Source organism: Amphibalanus amphitrite, unplaced genomic scaffold (assembly GCF_019059575.1).
Source record: "Amphibalanus amphitrite isolate SeventyFive unplaced genomic scaffold, NRLGWU_Aamphi_draft 000008F_arrow, whole genome shotgun sequence".
Taxonomy (NCBI): domain Eukaryota; kingdom Metazoa; phylum Arthropoda; class Thecostraca; order Balanomorpha; family Balanidae; genus Amphibalanus; species Amphibalanus amphitrite.
In genome coordinates this window covers 543,600-561,081 of record NW_024881504.1, presented here as the reverse complement: position 1 = coordinate 561,081, position 17,482 = coordinate 543,600, and the positions used below count along the sequence as shown (strand labels likewise).

General features: G+C 46.9%; 1 protein-coding gene across 2 annotated transcripts in view; it reads left to right on the top strand.

The window, feature by feature from the left end:
- Positions 1 to 17,482, top strand: part of LOC122379282 — a 50,694-nt gene that overhangs the window by 16,039 nt on the left and 17,173 nt on the right. For both annotated transcript variants that reach the window (XM_043361331.1, XM_043361338.1), the window contains exon 2: positions 11,910 to 12,148. The gene's annotated coding sequence lies outside the window, so the exon portion shown is untranslated. The remainder of the gene's footprint in view (positions 1 to 11,909; positions 12,149 to 17,482) is intronic.

Genomic DNA, 17,482 nt, shown 5'->3' with positions numbered 1-17,482 from the left:
GAGGTCACCCGAGGTCACCAAAGGTCAATGACCTGACCTGACCTTCAGGTGACCTTGACACACACGGGAGTAACATCAAATCACATGTTTGAACGTTTGAAACCACGAAAAGCTTGCAAACACGCGGCTAGTGCGAGCCGACATACGCGAAATCGCGATTCCGGCCAAACATGGTCTCGGAAAAGAGGTCACAGGTCAAAGGTCATTTGGGTCAGGGTCATGAAATTTTCAGGGTAGGTGTAAAATTGATCAATGCGAGGGTACTGAAAGTTTCGTCGCGATCGGCCGCTTTTTACGCGAGTTATTCGCGAAAAACCATGGGGGGGGTCCATCCGACCCCCCCCCTACACATGCGAGGGTTAAGTTATTAGGTATGGTGTTAACGTAAGGTTCTGTGTGTCGCTGGGATAGAGGGATGGGGCACTCCTGGTCACCTGCTAATGGGTGGCGGCATAGAAAAAAAATGCCAGGCTGCACCCCACCCCCTCCCATGACCTGTAATTTGTAAAGTCGTTCAGAGAGCCTTTCAGAGTAGGGCTATGGCGGAGCTTTGCTCTCCGTTGCGACTTCACACGTCACGTGATGGGCGCCCACCATGAGCACTAGGCTGGTGCAGCCAAGCGGCACAGGTATCCGCCGGGGGCGGTGGACCGGGTCAACGGAGAGCGATACGAGCTTGACCTCTGGCCGGCCTCCACCTGCCTCGACCCAGTTGTCAGCCGCTGGTGCCTGCGTCATATAGCAGTTTCCTTCTACCGCGCTGGCGTAGGATCACGTGCTAGAGCGTACTTTTTATGATACAGGCCATGACCTCACTGCTGGGGTCCTCAAACTGAATGGAATAGTTCGCCGAGCCGCCGCAGCGCATGACGCGATACTTTCAAGAGAGATTATACGTCCCCAGCCGTCCCCAGCCGGTACGTCCCCAGCCGGTACGTCCCCAGCCGGTACGTCCCCAGCCGTCCCCAGCCGGTACGTCCCCAGCCGGTACTTTTCCCATTGATACAAAGGTAGTTTGAACAGCTACTTTTTGTTCGTTTTGAAATACATCGTTTTGATATGCAAGATGACATGCTTGGGTGTAAAATGTCACGGTCCCTGCAATACACAGTAACACTTCGCTGTAAGTCTGACATAACGCTGTAGGTGTGTCAGATTCTTCTCAATGCCAGAACGTTTTTCCTAATGCGAGCGGCCAGGAGGCGGGTGTATGCCCCCCTGGCGAATGACTTATATGGCATCTAGAAACACGATATTTAACCCGCGCCCGGCTGGGGGTCCTGCATTTCCACGCCCAGCTGGGGGGTGTTTGAACACCCCCCCCCCTCTAACTCGGCTCCTGGACCACGTAGCGATACGCGGAAGGCGGCGTTCGAAAGAGCGTCAAAAATAATGACGAAATCACTTGGTCAATTTTTTGGTCAGGTCAAAGGTCAGGTCACTAAAGGTCATTGAAGGCAAAATTTCGCCGATTTCCAGGTCGAATGTCTAAAATTTCCAAGAAGCCAACGCATAACTCGGGAACCAATAGAGCTACAGCGCCGCGGAAAAGCGCATTCGATAGCCCTATTAACACCCTTTCTGAACAATTCTCTCAGATTTGAGCTAACGTCAACGGTTTTGCCTGCAGGGGGCAAAAACTGCAAAAATAGCCGATTTTTTTCGGAAACAGTTTTTCTGCAATAACTTTTGACCCAAGCCTTGTACGAGCTTACTTTTACCGGCATCGTGTTCCTCTCGTCAAGACGCATCGAATGAACTATAACTTGACCTTTAAAGGTCAACTTGAAAATTTGACCTCAGGTCAAGGTCATGACCTGACCGGAAAGGGTCATGTTGCATATCAGTCGATCCGTATCGTCGAGCTGCACACATCTAAGGCGTTTTCATCGTTCTAGCATGCCTCTATCAAAAGTTATTTGCGAAAAACTGTTAGATACCATTCGTGACCTAAGATGACCTCAGGGCATAAACAAGGGTCATGGACACCATTTTTATGTTCAGTGTGTCTAAACCACTTGTAATGCGGTGTTTGGGAGTGTTTATAATGTCTTTCGTCCAAAAGAGGCGCATTTCAATTTTCTCCCATTGACTTATAATGGGGAGATCGCAAAATTGACCTGACCTTAGGTCATCGATATCAAAATTCTGAGATTTACATTTTGTACATGCTATTGCTCTTAGCAATCGCTGAAACTTTCAAAGCGATCGGTCACTCGGTGTAGCTATGACAGGCATTGAAACTTTTGATGAGGTGAGGTCACTTCAAGTGACCTGGTGACCTGACCTTGAATGACCTTGGTCTGAAATTTTCACAACATGTGTAGAATTGATGTATGATAATATGTACCGCGCCGCCGTTTTTGAGATATTCGCGAAAAACCACAAGGGGGGTGTTCAAACACCCCCCCCCCCCCAGCAGGGCGCGGGTTAAAGGGTAGGTACTAGAGATGTCAATCGGATACCGACTTTTAGGTATACCGATACCAAACCGATACGAACTTGGTATTTGGTATTTCGATCCTAATGTGCTTGGTATTTTGTTGGTATCATAAATCCTCACTAATGTAGAAGAGGCTAAGAAATCGGTAAAAAGTTGGTATTTCTCTCATGCTCACAACTTGGTTTGGTTTCGGTATTTCCCCATGGTTTTGGTTGGTATTTGGTTTGGCATTGGTATTCCGATTGTCTGTAATTAACATCACTAGTAGGTAGGTATACTAGGTGGACCAATAAAAATGTCCCTCCTGTACAACATTGGTAAACCTAGGTGTTAGCGAGCAAATACGTTGGTATTTTTAGGTATTGTCACAAAGACGGCCGGCGCTCGGAGCGCGGCGGTCGGTCCGGCGCGCCGCGCCGGGCACATATGTGTCATCTGGCCCCTGTCCTGGTTCTCAGGCCCACGTGTTGTGCTACCACGATGGCTGAGACGGGACGGGGGCCCGACAGTCTACAAGGGGACTCCACCGGTGCGCGACGACCCGTTGCACGACGTGGCCGACGTGGCCTTACGTACGACGCGGCCGACGTGGCCCTACACTGAAAACCAAAATGAATCTCCTGATGCCCTGATCATTAAAGTCTATACCCCAATTATTCCCTTTTGATCTCTTCATTATGCCTATGGGGTATATTCATGGAATCGCAGTTGGCCTCATATTCCCATGATATTCCCTCGTCCTCCATGAATTATTGATTCTCTTAATAAGCTTTTGATATCACCCTGTGAGAACCATATTATGCCATTGATACCCCAAATGATTCTGCATGATTCCGTGCGTATAAGATGCTGCTGATACCCCAGTCGCTGATAGTTATGCCTTTATGATTCTCTATCTATTCTTGCAATATACCCTTTCATTGCCCAGAGGGTATCTTGCCGGAATCACAGGGAGGCTCATATTCCCTTGAGATGCTTTCATATTCTTCTGTTATGCTTCCTTTGCCTGATTCTTTCAAAATACTCTTGATATCACCCGAGTAGAACCATAGTATCCCTCAATGATTCTTCGTTGGAGGCATCAGGAACGCGCCAAAGGTCCGCCATTTTTCTCCGCCATTTCCGGTGATCAGTGAAGAGCGGTGTTGGGTGCTGTGTGGTTGCGAGTGGTGCCATTTTTAGGCTGGAATTGAGCCTTATTGAGGGTGAGTACCATCCTTAGCAGGAACTCATATGACGATGAAATGCTTGGATTGACTTAGGCCCTTGATTTTTCATATGTAGTGTTCTTCTAAGGTTGCGTGTTATTGTGCTTCTGATGTCTAAATGAGATCATTACCATACAGCATTATATTTGTTTAAATAGGTAGGTACCCAACAGTTGAACATCGTTGTTCTGATACATGTTAACTTCTTACATATCGAGTATAAGCGAACCTGTTCAACCAATCTTATACAAAATGCATTGGGGGGATTGCATCATACTCTTGAGTATGTGTGAGCATCCCTGGACCCGTCAGTGTGAATAAAAAATATTCTCAAATGAGTAAGTGATATGTCCGTCGTCCTCCTTGCCTGATCCACAGAGGACGCGGCGCTGGTACTGCTGCGCCTTCTGGGTGAGGAGGGAACGGTCGTCATGGAAGCGCCAGCGGCGACGATGACACGTCCCCTGATACACGAGCGGGAGACGAGTTCGACATCGTGGTCGAAGAAACAGTGGTGGCCAGCGCCCAGTGCCTTGAAGAGGCACTCCTTCTCTTCGGGGTCGCCTACTACGTCTTCAACCAGAAAGTGTCCCGTGCATCGCGCTCCACGATGTGGTTCATCGTCCACGACATCATGGGGCTGCCGGCAGAGTCAACAGCGACGGCGGACGCGCTGAAAAATCTGTGGGTGCTGACAGCATAGTGTGCCCGCGCAGTGAGGTAAGCCCAGGGGCGGAGTGGAGACGGAGTGATGGACGGAGATGATGGAGACGGACGTGATGGCCCGCCCCACAGGGAAAGGGGTCACAAGCGGCATGGGCGGGCCTGTTGACATCCTGTAGCAGCCCCTGGGCTACGTTGTCGGACTTTCTTGAGGTCAGGGAGGGGGAACTCGTAGGAGCCACACGCTCAACTTTCGTTGTGTAGCAAAGGTGGGAAAAACCACGCCATTTGAAGGGGCACCGGTTGTTTTGCGACTCCTTCGTAAGAGTCGCAAAACAACGGTCATCGTAGAAGAGCCAGCGGCGCTTCTCGTGTGTCATGTGTTTTTTACAGCCTGGATCTCAACATGTGATATGGCATTTGTTATTTGTTTGTTATGGTATGAGGCGTGTGCGTGACGTATGTTTAATATGGATAGTACAAATTGAATGTCTCTTGGCAACTACTATGGACGTCAAGCCCCGTGAGACCCCACTTTTTTGCGATAATTTTGAAATGCGTCAACTCTCGTTGACAATATTCTGGCAATATGTGTTTCAAAACCTGCCGAAACTTTTATTACTAAGGTATTTTGACGCCAAACGATTATGAAAGGTACTTCTCATTCACTCGTAATGCTAAGGTCAATTCAGGCCCGGGCAGAGGCTTGCGCTCAGCCACACTCGAGTCCCGCCACCAGCGCCATCTGCTCTTAATGTCATCTACCAGCGCCCGCTACCGCTACCAGCTACCGCCCACCATCAAGCCTGAACGGAGCGAGAGTCGCGAGTGACCGGTCGCCGGGCAAGGAGCGCCGGAGGGGTAGGGCGGAGCTTAGCGCTGACGTCATTACGTGGCTCCGCCCCATGAGCGCGTAGCCTCTACCCAAACAGCAGATTCGTTCCGTAAAATTTAACATTACGAGTGAATGAGAAGTACCTTTCATAATCGTTTGGCGTCAAAATACCTTAGTAATTAAAGTTTCGGCAGGTTCTGAAACACACATTGCCAGAATATTGTGAACGAGAGTTGACGCATTTAAAAATTATCGCAAAAAGTGGGGTCTCAAGGGGTTTGACGTCCATAGTAGGAAGCTGTGATTTTGAAATGAATGCAGAGGCAGTTGTCTTTCCAATCAATACAGTACGTTTTTCTTATACACACAAGCGTATCGTGGTTGCTGTTGGTGTGGCTGAGCGTCGATGGCATGGGCGAATCCAGGAAATTCAGAGGAAGGGCGAAGGTGGTTTATACATAAATGGCGTCTCTTACCTTTGTGTGGGTAAAGAAATCAGTGCGCTAGGTATCTCATGGGGATCTCACGAGGAATAGCATGACCCCGCGAGCCCATCCCTTGATCCGCCACTGCGGAACGAAGCATCAATGGGGTATATAGAGAGCATCAAAGGAGCATCAATGTGGTGCATAGAGAGCATCAAATCAGCATCAATGGGGTATATAGAGAGCATCAATGGGGTATGTAGAGAGCATCAAAGGAGCATCAATGGGGTATATAGAGAGCATCAAAGGAGCATCAATGGGGTTTATAGCAAGCATCAAGAAGCATCAATGGGGTATATAGATAGCATCAAAGGAGCATAGATCGGGTTTAGACGGAACATCCGAACTATGCTAGGGGGCATCAAAGGGGCAGAGAGGAGAATCAGGGGGAATACACTAGGCATTTCGTAAGAATAATGGAGGCATAACCAGATAATCATTTTGATTCCACTTAGCCATCCAACAGGCATATTAGGGTAATAATGTTGGGATATTGGGGGTATCTAAGGCCAAAAAGGTGCTACTTGAAGTATATCACGGGAATAATTGGGGTTTCGTTTTAGACCATTCTCCTAATATCACACCCCCGGAATCATTTTAGTTTTCAGTGTACGAGAACGATTCAGTGAACCGCATTTGTGACCCCCGTATTTTGTGCATTTTAACCGTTTCCATTTCATTCAAGAATAGACTTTTACTTGTTTATGTACAAAAGCTTTTCACTCCCCCTCCCTCCCGCTTAACCCTCGCCGGCCGAGGGGGGGGGGGGGCGGGTGCCGCCCCCCCCCCATAGGGTTTTTTCGCGATAGCTCCGAACACGCTGGCGATAGAGAGCTGAAACTTGGCATACCTGACCTTTGATCCAAGCCGCATCTTTTGACATCAACCGCATTTTTGGGTCAGGTCAGGTCACTGACCTATGACGTCATAAGTGAACCTCTGCACGGTCTTCAGATGTCGCAACTTCGCAACGCCCTCACTGCCAGAGGAGATGTCACAGGGAAATGAAACTTGCAGGATCTAGTATCCATTATGAGTCCCACAACTTGTATATCTCGGATTTTTCTTAAAGGTCATATGAGGTCAGGTCATTTTCGTGACCTCACCATTATAAGTCAATGGGGAAAAATGAAAACTGCTATTCTGGCGCCGGGAACGATCTCCAACTATCTCAAGCACACAGAATCGTGATTTGATGCACTCCTTGCAAGGTTAGATGCGTCACTTTTGCAATGTTGACCTTGCGTGACGTCATTTATGACGTCATCAAGGTCAAATTAGTTTTTCGTCAATAACTCTTGATCAAATTGAGCTAGCGAGTCGGGGAAGGCACCAATGGACTCAGGAAGGCCTGCCGAATCGAATGATATGCGACATGACCTCTTTCGACCAACTTCGTGACCTGGGGGTGCTGACCTGACCTTGACCTGAGGTCAACACCCCAAGTTGACCTGACCCGGACAAAAAGTATATCATTCGACGCGCCTGAGCGAGGTGAACACGATGCTGCCAAAATCGGCGCTCTGCGGCCGTTTTTTGCGAAGTTATTCACCAAAAACTGAACCGTACCTTGGGGCACTTGACCTGACCTCAGAGGTCACCGGTTGACCTAGGACCTTAAAATCGGGTACCAACCTCTGCGTCTCGTAACGGCGCACACGCTCGTTTTTTCCGCGACGCGCTAGCTCCACCAGGGGCGAAACGGCGAGGGGGGGTCGTACCCGCCCCCCCCCCCTCGGCCGGCGCCTATGTAGAAAACCAATAGGTCCGGCGAGGGTTAACCCGCGCCCCGTAGGGCTACCGGCGGACCCTACCACCCGTAGGGGGGGGGGGCCGTTTCGGCCCCCCCCCTAAGATCTCGGAAAGTTACCGGCCGATTTTCAAAATTCAAACGGCGTTCGATAGCCCCACCCGGGAACTACCTTGTGACCAAATTTCATTGACCTAGGTCAAACCGATGACGTCACAGGTCAGGTCAAAGGTCAGATTTTCACCGTTCACAGGCAATTCAAGAAATGTGCTGTGAAAGCGAGTAAATTGGTAATTTATTGAAAACCATCGATGGTACATTGTTCGTCAAACACATACTTTGCTATCTGAGGTCACTGATACCAGGTCAGGTCACAGCGAGGTCAGGTCACCGGGGGTCACAATATGAATGTGTCGTGTGATACATGTTTTATGGTCCATTTTACATGACAAATGCGATTATGTGGGTTAGGCAGCCTTTGGGGCCAGCCTAGGTCACGTTTTTGTGAAGGTCAGGTCAAGGTCAGGTCAAATTAGGTCAAATTTTAAAGTTGATATTTTTGCATAAAATGGATATTGATTCGATGCAGCTCGTCACGGGGAGTCTAATGGTGGTCTTCGTTTTGCTCTACGAGTTCTAGAATTGCCAAAAATTGAGTTTGAAAATTTGACGTCATCATTTTTGAACAGTTTTTTCGCTATAACTTGGCCAAAAAACGAGGTATCGATCTGAAATTTGGTATGTAGATAGAAGACGGTAGGCACTATCACATATATTCAGGTTTTTTCGAAACTCAAATTTTTTTTTTGGATTTTTTGGCGAATATATCCAAAAAAATGCTTTTTTGATTTTTGGGGGTCAAAACTCAAAAATTTCAAAAATTCGAGATAGCAGTTTTGTAGCCCTGTCAATTCTACACCTTTAATGTCTTGATCATTTTTCTGTATCTTCAAAGCTGTAGTCCTGACAGGTCTTCTCGCGAAGGTCTTTTTTCGGTCGAAAATGACAGAACATGACGTCACTCTGACGTCATTTGTGGCCAACCTATCATAGCCTCTGGAAAATTTTTTATCACAATGTGTAAAATTGATGCCCGGAGAGATCCTGAAAGTTTGGTGGCGATATCTGCAGCCGTTTAGGAGATATCGACCGAAAAGGACAGGGGGGGCCGTTTCGGCCCCCCCCCCTACGGGGCGCGGGTTAACCCGCGCCCCACTGAGATCTGCGTATAACACGCCCTACTGGGGGGGGGGGGGCTATTCATAGCCCCCCCTCCTAACTCCGAAACTACTGTGCCGATCGTCAAAATTCAAACGGCGTCTGATAGCCCCGGAAAAACTGTCGAGCAAAACCTAATTTTATTGACCTCGAGGTCACTGATGACGTCACAGGTCAGGTCAAAGTAAAAATTATTAGCATTTTGGCTTCTTCACGTTTTGGGCTCTGGCCGCCGTCTTACAAGTCAGATCAGGCTCACTTTTGGTTCACACACTCCTGAACAGATGCTCTAGATACCCTGAGGGTACCAAACTTGTACTTTGATTTTCAGGTCAAGGTCAGGTCATCACAGGTCACGAAAATATTATATCATCCGTCGGTCACGTGACACATGTTTTATGGTCCCTTTAGGCCAAACATTTCGAATTTGATGTCGTCTGTGTCATGCGAGGTCATTTTGAGTCAAATTTAGCTTAGGTCAGGTCACTTTCAGGTCAAAAAAGGTCAAATTTTGAAGTTAAATTTTTTCAACAAAAAAGGTGTCTATTCGATGCAGTTTGAGCTCAGGAACACGATGGTGCTATTTATATTGGCGTACGATGTCAAATTCGTGCTGAAAAATTGATTTGAAAAATTAATAATTGTTATTTTTTTGCAATAACCCTCGCCCCGTTGGGGGGGGGGGGCCATTTTGGCCCCCCCTGTGGTTTTTCCTGAATAGCAAGAAAACGGCGGCGCGCAGCGCCACCAAATTTTCAGTACCTTCCCGGGCATCAATTTGACACCTTCACACCAAGTTTCAAGTCTTAGGTCACCTTAGGTCAGGAGTTATTGAGGTCAAACTGAGGTCATGTTCGAGCAAAAATGAGCAAAAAACATGCAATCTTGAAACGCTCACCAAATCTACAGTTATCAAGCAATTTCAAAGTTCTTTATATGGTCTAGTAGACAAAAAGCGGCGCTACAAAACTGCTATCTCGGATTTTCAAAATTTTTGGTTTTTGACCAAAAAAAAATCAAAAAATTGTTTTTTTAGAAAAACTTTAAAAAAATCCAAAAATTTTCCGAATTTCGAAAAAACCGGAATATATGTGATAGTCCCAGCGCTCTTCTATATACATACCAAATTTCAGATCGATATCTCGTTTTTTGGCCAAGGTATAGCGAAAAAACTGTTCAAAAATGATGACGTCAAATTTTTGAACTCAATTTTTAGCAATTCTAGACCACGTACGGCAAAACAAAGACCACCATTGAACTCCCCGTGACGAGCTGCATCGATTCGATACCCATTTTATGCAAAAATATTAACTTTGAAATTTGACCTAATTTGACCTGACCTTGACCTGACCTTGACCTGACCTTGACCAAAACGTGATCTAAGCTGGCCCCAAAGGCTGCCTGACCCATATAATCGCATTTGTCATGTAAAATGGACCATAAAACATGTATCACACGACACTTTTATATTGTCACCCCCCCGTGACCTGACCTCTGTGACCTGACCTGGTATCAGTGACCTCAAATAGCAAAATATGTGTTTGAAGAACATTTCCCCATCGATGATTTTCAATGAAATGCATTTTACTCGATTTTACAACGCATTTCTTGAAGTGCCTGTAAACGGTGAAAATTGGACCTTTGACCTGACCTGTGACGTCATCGGTTTGACCTAGGTCAATAAAATTGGGTCACAAGGTAGTTCCCCGTTGGGGCTATCCAACGCCGTTTACCGCTTGTCGCTATGTTGCGTGGTTCTCGAGATCTTAGGGGGGGGCCAAAATGGCCCCCCCCCCAACCGGGCGCGTTGCTCGGCAGAGCCCAACGGGGCGCGGGTTAATGCGTATAACTTGGCCATTTTTGAAGATATTTAGCTAAAACTTGCTAGAGGTAGTCATAATAATGCGTTCTATCACATATGTTCCGGTTTTTTCGAAAAGTCAAAAACTTTTTGAAAAAAATGTAAAAATATAAATTTTGAATTTTATTACTTAAAATTTTTGAAATTTTCAAAATTTCGAAAAACCGAGATAGCAGTTTGATAGCGCAGTCTATTCTGAGTCCTCTCATGCAAAGAAATTGGATCTAGCTTAAAAACTGAGCTCTTGGGAGCGATTGCCGTGGTTCAATGTTTTGCGTCGAAATCGGCCGAACATGACGTCACTCTGACGTCATTTCCGGCCGACCTATGGTAGGTACGAAGTTCAAATTTTGACACAAGGTGTCAAATTGATGCAGCCGAAGGTACTGAAAGATTGGCGTTGATACGTCAAGCGGTTTGGAAGTTATTGCAGAAAAACGGGAGGGGGGGCTATAAATAGCCCCCCCCAGTGGGGCGCGGGTTAACGCTCGTCACCGTTGTCACCGTTGGGTCACCGTTGGATATCAAGTGCGCTGCAAATCATATACCGATAACGATGCCGTTTTCTGGTGCTAAGCCAGCTAAAACCTCTTTGTCACACTACCGGACCATATTTTTGCTGCTGAGGTCATTTCAGGTTAAGTTAGGTCAAGGTCAATTATATGTGTTTGTATGTCTGTGTGTGTCTGTGTGTATACTGATGTGTGCACCAATTGTTTATGTGTCCATATTACATGAAATCATGATCTGAGAAGCTTTTACCAAAAATGCAGTCAAAAAACTTCACGAAAAGTAAATTCAGCCTGCCTAAAACGCAATTATTTTAGATGGCCTAGGCTGACCTTGACCCTGACCTTGACATCTGTACATCGTCGAACAACATGTTCCATGATAGGTGGGAGGTTAGACTGGCAAAAAAAGGCCGAAAGCAAGGTGTCAAAAGCTCACAAGGCCCATAGCCAACGCAAGATGTTAAGAATCGGTCATTTGGGTCATGACATGACCTGAAAAACAAGGTCATATCTCCGAAACCAAAAACTACAGAAACCTCAAGAAACGATAGAGGAGCAGCTATACGAAAAATCAGACTTCTAGCTCTAACAATGTTGAGTGCAGAGCAGAAAGACTACCGGGGGGGAAGGTAGTTACCCCCCCCCCCCCCATGTGCGGGCGAGGGTTAATCAATCTCCCCCTCCCCAATCCCTGACCGGGCGAGGGATGAGATGTAGGTCCGAACCCTCCATTTTGTCGAGACATCCACTGAGATCATAGACCCGCCTCTTCCATCCCTGCACAGTCTGCTCGTCACTATGTTTTGTTTTGACGAGTTGCATGAGTTGTCCAGGGTACTGGGAAAGGGAAGGGGAGGGGAGGGGGGGGACTGCACATCGACCGGCGGCCCGTGTTGTCCCTGTAACCCTGGTGACCCCCCACTGACGTCATCAGGCCAGGACACCGCGCCGCCGACTCACTGAACACGATCGATTCTGCCGACACACCACTCAGGGTGTTGATGTTCGGCGCAGTTCCAGACAGGAACAAAGGCCGACGGAGGAGCCGGAGCCGCACGAGCTGCACTGCGTCCACCGGCCGGGTCAGTGGACAGAGCGGGTGATCCAACAGTGTGTGGACGGTACTGAGTCCTGCCCACCGGAGCCGACCACGGCGGAGGCGGCGAATATCAGGTGAGCCGGGCCGACCTGTGTGTGTGTGTGGGGGGGGGTGGGGGGATCTGTGTGTCCCTGTGTCTGTTGTTGAGTGTGTTTTGTGCGTCTGTGTCTATAGTCAGACTATATGTGTTAACCCGCGCCCCACTGGGGTCTGTGTATAACACGCCCTACTGGGGGGGGCTATTCATAGCCCCCCCTCCTAACTCCGAAACTACTGTGCAGATTGTCAAAATTCAAACGGCGTCTGATAGCCCCGGAAAAACTGTCGAGCGAAATCTAATTTCATTGACCTCGAGGTCACCGATGACGGCAGAGGTTAGGTCAAAGTAAAAATTATTAGCATTTTGGCTTGTTCACATTTTGGGCTCTGGCCGCCGTCTTACAAGTCAGATCAGCCTCATTTTTGGTTTACACACTCGTGAACAGATGCTCTAGATACCTTGAGGGTACCAAACTTTTACTTTGATTTTCAGGTCAGGGTCAGGTCATCACAGGTCACGAAAATATTATATCATGCGTCGGTCACGTGACACGTTTTATGGTCCATTTAGGCCATATATTTCGAATTTGATGTCGTCTGTGTCATTCGAGGTCATTTTGAGTCGAATTTAGCTTAGGTCAGGTCACTTTCAGGTCAAAAAGGTCAAATTTTGAAGTTAAGATTTCTCAACAAAAAAGGTGTCTATTGGATGCAGTTTGAGCTCAGGAACACGATGATGCCATTTATATTGGTGTACGATGTCAAATACGTACTGAAAAAATTGATTTGAAAAAATTAATAATTGTGAATTTTTTGCAATAATGCGTATAACTTGGCCATTTTTGAAGATATTTATCTAAAACTTGCCAGAGTTAGTCATAATCATGCGTTCTGTCACATATATTCCGGTTTTTTCGAAAAGTCAAAAACTTTTTGAAAAAAATATATAAAAATTTAAATTTTGAATATGATTATATACAATTTTCAAAAAAAAAAATCAAAATTTTGAAAATCCGAGATTGCAGTTTGATAGCGCGGTCAATTTTGAGTCCTTTCATGCAAAGAAATTGGATCTAGCTTAAAAACTGAGCTCTTGGGAGCGATTGCCGTGGTTCAATGTTTTGCGTCGAATTCGGACGAACATGACGTCACTCTGACGTCATTTCCGGCCGACCTATGGTAGCTACGAAGTTCAAATTTTGACACAAGGTGTGAAATTGATGCAGCAGAAGGTACTGAAAGTTTGGCGTTTATCCGTCAAGCGGTTTGGAAGTTATTGCAGAAAAACGGGAGGGGGGGGCTATAAATAGCCCCCCAGTGGGGCGCGGGTTAATGTAACGGTGTGTATGTGATGGTGTGAGTCTTTGTGTGTCTTCTCTGTGTGCTAGGTACCCGTCTGAGTGTTTGAATGTCTGTGCTTAGATGAAGTAACGGGAGAGAGGGCATAGGTGGCGGAACGGGGAGGGGAGGGGCACCGGGGAATCGTGCCAACTTGATTTCGGTATTTTAACATAAGCCCTATGGGCGTTGCATGGAAAGAATGGGACCAAAAGTCGGCAATGCCCCCCACCCCCACCCCCACCTTAATTGAAGGTGTTCAGCGCTACTGGGGAGGGGGCAAATGTCCCGCAGTGGCTGCCAGTTGCCCCTGCAGTGACGAGATTTTGCCCATCCTGTTGGAGTGAATACCTATTATGCGCTTCAAATAAATATTATCCAAGCTGTCAAACCCGATGTGAAAGTCAATCAATCCTAATTCCTTTTCATATTTTGTCGCCCGTGTTTACACTGCTTTTAGTCTAATATCGTAGAGAACACCCAGCGGCGTATCCACAATCTTGAGGTTACCTTTACTTTAGAGGACCCAGTGGAAACTTTTTAAACCGCGCCCTGGTTGGGGGTGTTTTATGCCCCCCCCCGTTCCAGTCGTTTCGCACTATCTCCCAAATTAATGCGCCGATCGCCGCGAAAATTTCAGAACCCTCTTGTAAATCGGTTTTACACCTCGTTACCTTTTCTTCCACAGTCTATGATAGGTTGGCCGCAAATGACGTCAGAGTGACGTTACGTTCAGGCATTTCCGACCCAAAAGAGGTTTGACGGGAGGAGCTGTCAAGACCAAAGTTTTAAAGATAAAGGAACATGTTGAAAAACAAAAAGATATAAAACGAGCAGCGCTACAAAACTGCTATCTTGTTTGTTATATATTTGCTTTGATTTTGAACCCCAAATTAACCCGCGCCCCGTTGGGCTCTGCCGAGCAACGCACCCCGTTGGGGGGGGGGGGCAATTTGCCCCCCAAAGATCTCGAAAACCACGCAACCTAGCGACAAGCGGCAACCGTTGTTGTATAGCCCTATCAGGGAACTACCTTATCAGGGTTTCGGAGTCGTGGTAGCGCTGTTCCGACTCCGACTCCGACTCCGACTCCGGGCTCCTGACCGACTCCGACTCCGACTCCGACTCCGACTCCGGGTCTGATACGAATGGCAATGGCGGCCGCCAAAATTTTGCGTGATATGACGCCACGTGCTAGGTATACGTGCACGGGGAGAACGCTCCTACTCTCCGGTTTCCTTCCTGCAGTCACCATTTCTCCCACGTGGACGCAGCTGAATCCACAAGAGGTCGCGGCCAGCGTGGAAACCCGCCGAGAAGCGCGAGAGGCGGCCGTATCACGAACACGAGCATCGCCATCATGTCGGTCATTCCATATGTGTTGATACTTTTCGGAACATAAACGAAGAAAATAAAAATACAGTTGTCATTTAGTCTTTGACTCGTCAAATACTTCAGATAGTGGAAGTTATAACAGGCATGCAAAATACGACTACTAAATTATGATATCACTTGAAACTTGTAGGATCCAATTTTTGTCATTTAGAACAAAAACAAGATGAGTGCAATTTTCATCGCCGGAAGTGAATTCTACCGTGGGCAACTGGTAAAAAAAAAAAACTGAAAAGTGATATCACAGATTCTAGTTAATTTCCGGAGTCGGAGTCGAGGCAGCTTGACCGACTCCGACTCCGACTCCGACTCCTGGCTGCTTGCCACGACTCCGGGCGACTCCGACTCCGACTCTGACTCCGACTCCGAAACCCTGTACCTTATGACCCAATTTTGTTGACCTAGGTCAAACCGATGATGTCACAGGTCAGGTCAAAGGTCGAATTTTCACCGTTTACAGGCATTTCAAGAAATGCGTTGTAAAATCGAGTAAAATGCATTTCATTGAAAATCATCGATGGGGAAATGTTCTTCAAACACATATTTTGCTATTTGAGGTCACTGATGCCAGGTCAGGCCACAGAGGTCAGGTCACTGGGGCGGGGGGGGGGGTCACAATATGAAAATGTCGTGTGATACATGTTTTATGGTCCATTTTACATGACAAATGCGATTATGTGGGTCAGGCAGACTTTTGGGCCAGCTTTGGTCACGTTTTGGTCAAGGTCAGGTCAAGGTCAGGTCAAATTAGGTCAAATTTCAAAGTTGATATGTTTGCACAAAATGGGCATTGATTTGATGCAGCTCGTCACGGGGAGTTCAATGGTGGTCTTTGTTTTGCCCTACGTGGTCTAGAATCGCTAAAAATTGAGTTAAAAAATTTGACGTCATCATTTTGAACAGTTTTTCGCTATATCTTGGCCAAAAAACGAGACATTGATCTGAAATTTGGTATGTATATAGAAGAGCGCAGGGACTATCACATATATTCCGTTTTTTTCGAAATTCGGATTTTTTTGGATTTTTTTTTACTTTTGGAAAAAAAATATTTTTTTTGAATTTTTTGGGTCAAAACCCCAAAATTTTAAAAATCACAGATAACAGTTTTGTAGCGCCGCTTTTTGTCGACTAGACCATATAAAGAAGTTTGAAATTGCTTTGTAACTGTAGATTTGGTGAGCGTTTCAAGATTGCATTTTTTTGCTAATTTTTGCTCGAACACGACCTCAGTTTGACCTCAATAACTCCTTGCCTAAGGTGACCTAAGACTTGAAATTTGGTGTGAAGGTGTCAAATTGATGCCCTGGAAGGTACTGACAATTTGGCGGCGCTGCGCGCCGCCGTTTTTTTGCTATTCAGGAAAAACCACAGGGAGGGGCCAAATTGCCCCCCCAACGGGGCGAGGGTTAAAAAAGTGACTTTTGAAATAATCCCCTAAAATGCAAAACAAAATAAAAAACTGATCTTTTTGGTTTGCATTTTAGTTTTGCAAAACAAAAAGATCAGTTTTTTTTTGCAATTCCCGCTCCCCGAATGGGCGCAAGAATTGCGCGTGAAACACATATTTTGCTATTTGAGGTCACTGATACCAGGTCAGGTAACAGAGGTCATGTCACTGAGGACCACAATATGAACGTGTTGTGTAATCCTTGTTTAAAGTACCCGGCGGCCGCTGGGCCTCCGCGCCACCCGCCGTCCGCTGGGGGGCATGTAGTTGCCCCCCTTTACTTCTGCGACGATATCGTCGCAACGCGAAGAGATAGAGAAACGAAACTTTGCACATATCTTCCTGAATACATAGTTGAGGTTGTGTCCAAATTTAATGTCGATTTCATCTGAAATGACGTCACAGTGACGTCATAAGTGAAATTATAGATTTGCGACTCTCCAGTTTCCTCACGATATATCAGATATATGGGACCGTATATAAAGGGCCCATTATTGGTCAGGACCTAGATGGAAGTGTATTTAGGTGTTTCAGGATGACAGCAGGTGCTGTCTAGTTCATTTACAGTTGAGTTTCATGCTCAGCGACATCAGAAACGGGCCGTATAGGAAAACGACAATATTTTATGACGTCACTGTGACGTCATCTTAAGTGCTACAACCACCAAATTTCGCTCAAACATTGCCTTGGTATTCATTTGAAGCTACCTTGAGTTTCCCGTTCGTAGCTTATCAGGTTTCGGAGATATGCCGCAAAACGTAAAGGGGGGCAACTCTATGTCCCCCCCCCCCCCCAGCGGCTCGTGGGTTAAACATGCTTAAGGGCTACAGTCTGACCGTCGAGGCCCTCTAGGTGGCCTCTGATGGCCCAAAGCCAGCCTCTGAGGGCCCAGCGCCAACCTTAGACTTCAGAGGACAGAGGGCCCCACGTTAACCTAAGAGGGCCTACATTGTCCTTAGATAGCCCCAAGCTGAGCTGTTCCCAGTGGGCCCCAATCTGGCCTTAGAAGACCCCACGCCGCTGGTCTTAGAGGAACCCACGCTGCCCTTATATTGCCCCACGCTGGTCTAAAGGGCTACGCACTGGCTTCTTTGGGCCCCACGTCCACATTTGGCTATTTAAGGTCCCAAAGCGGACTCTAAATGACCATGCTAGCCTCCGACGGCTCGACTTCGGCTTCTGAGGGCCCTAC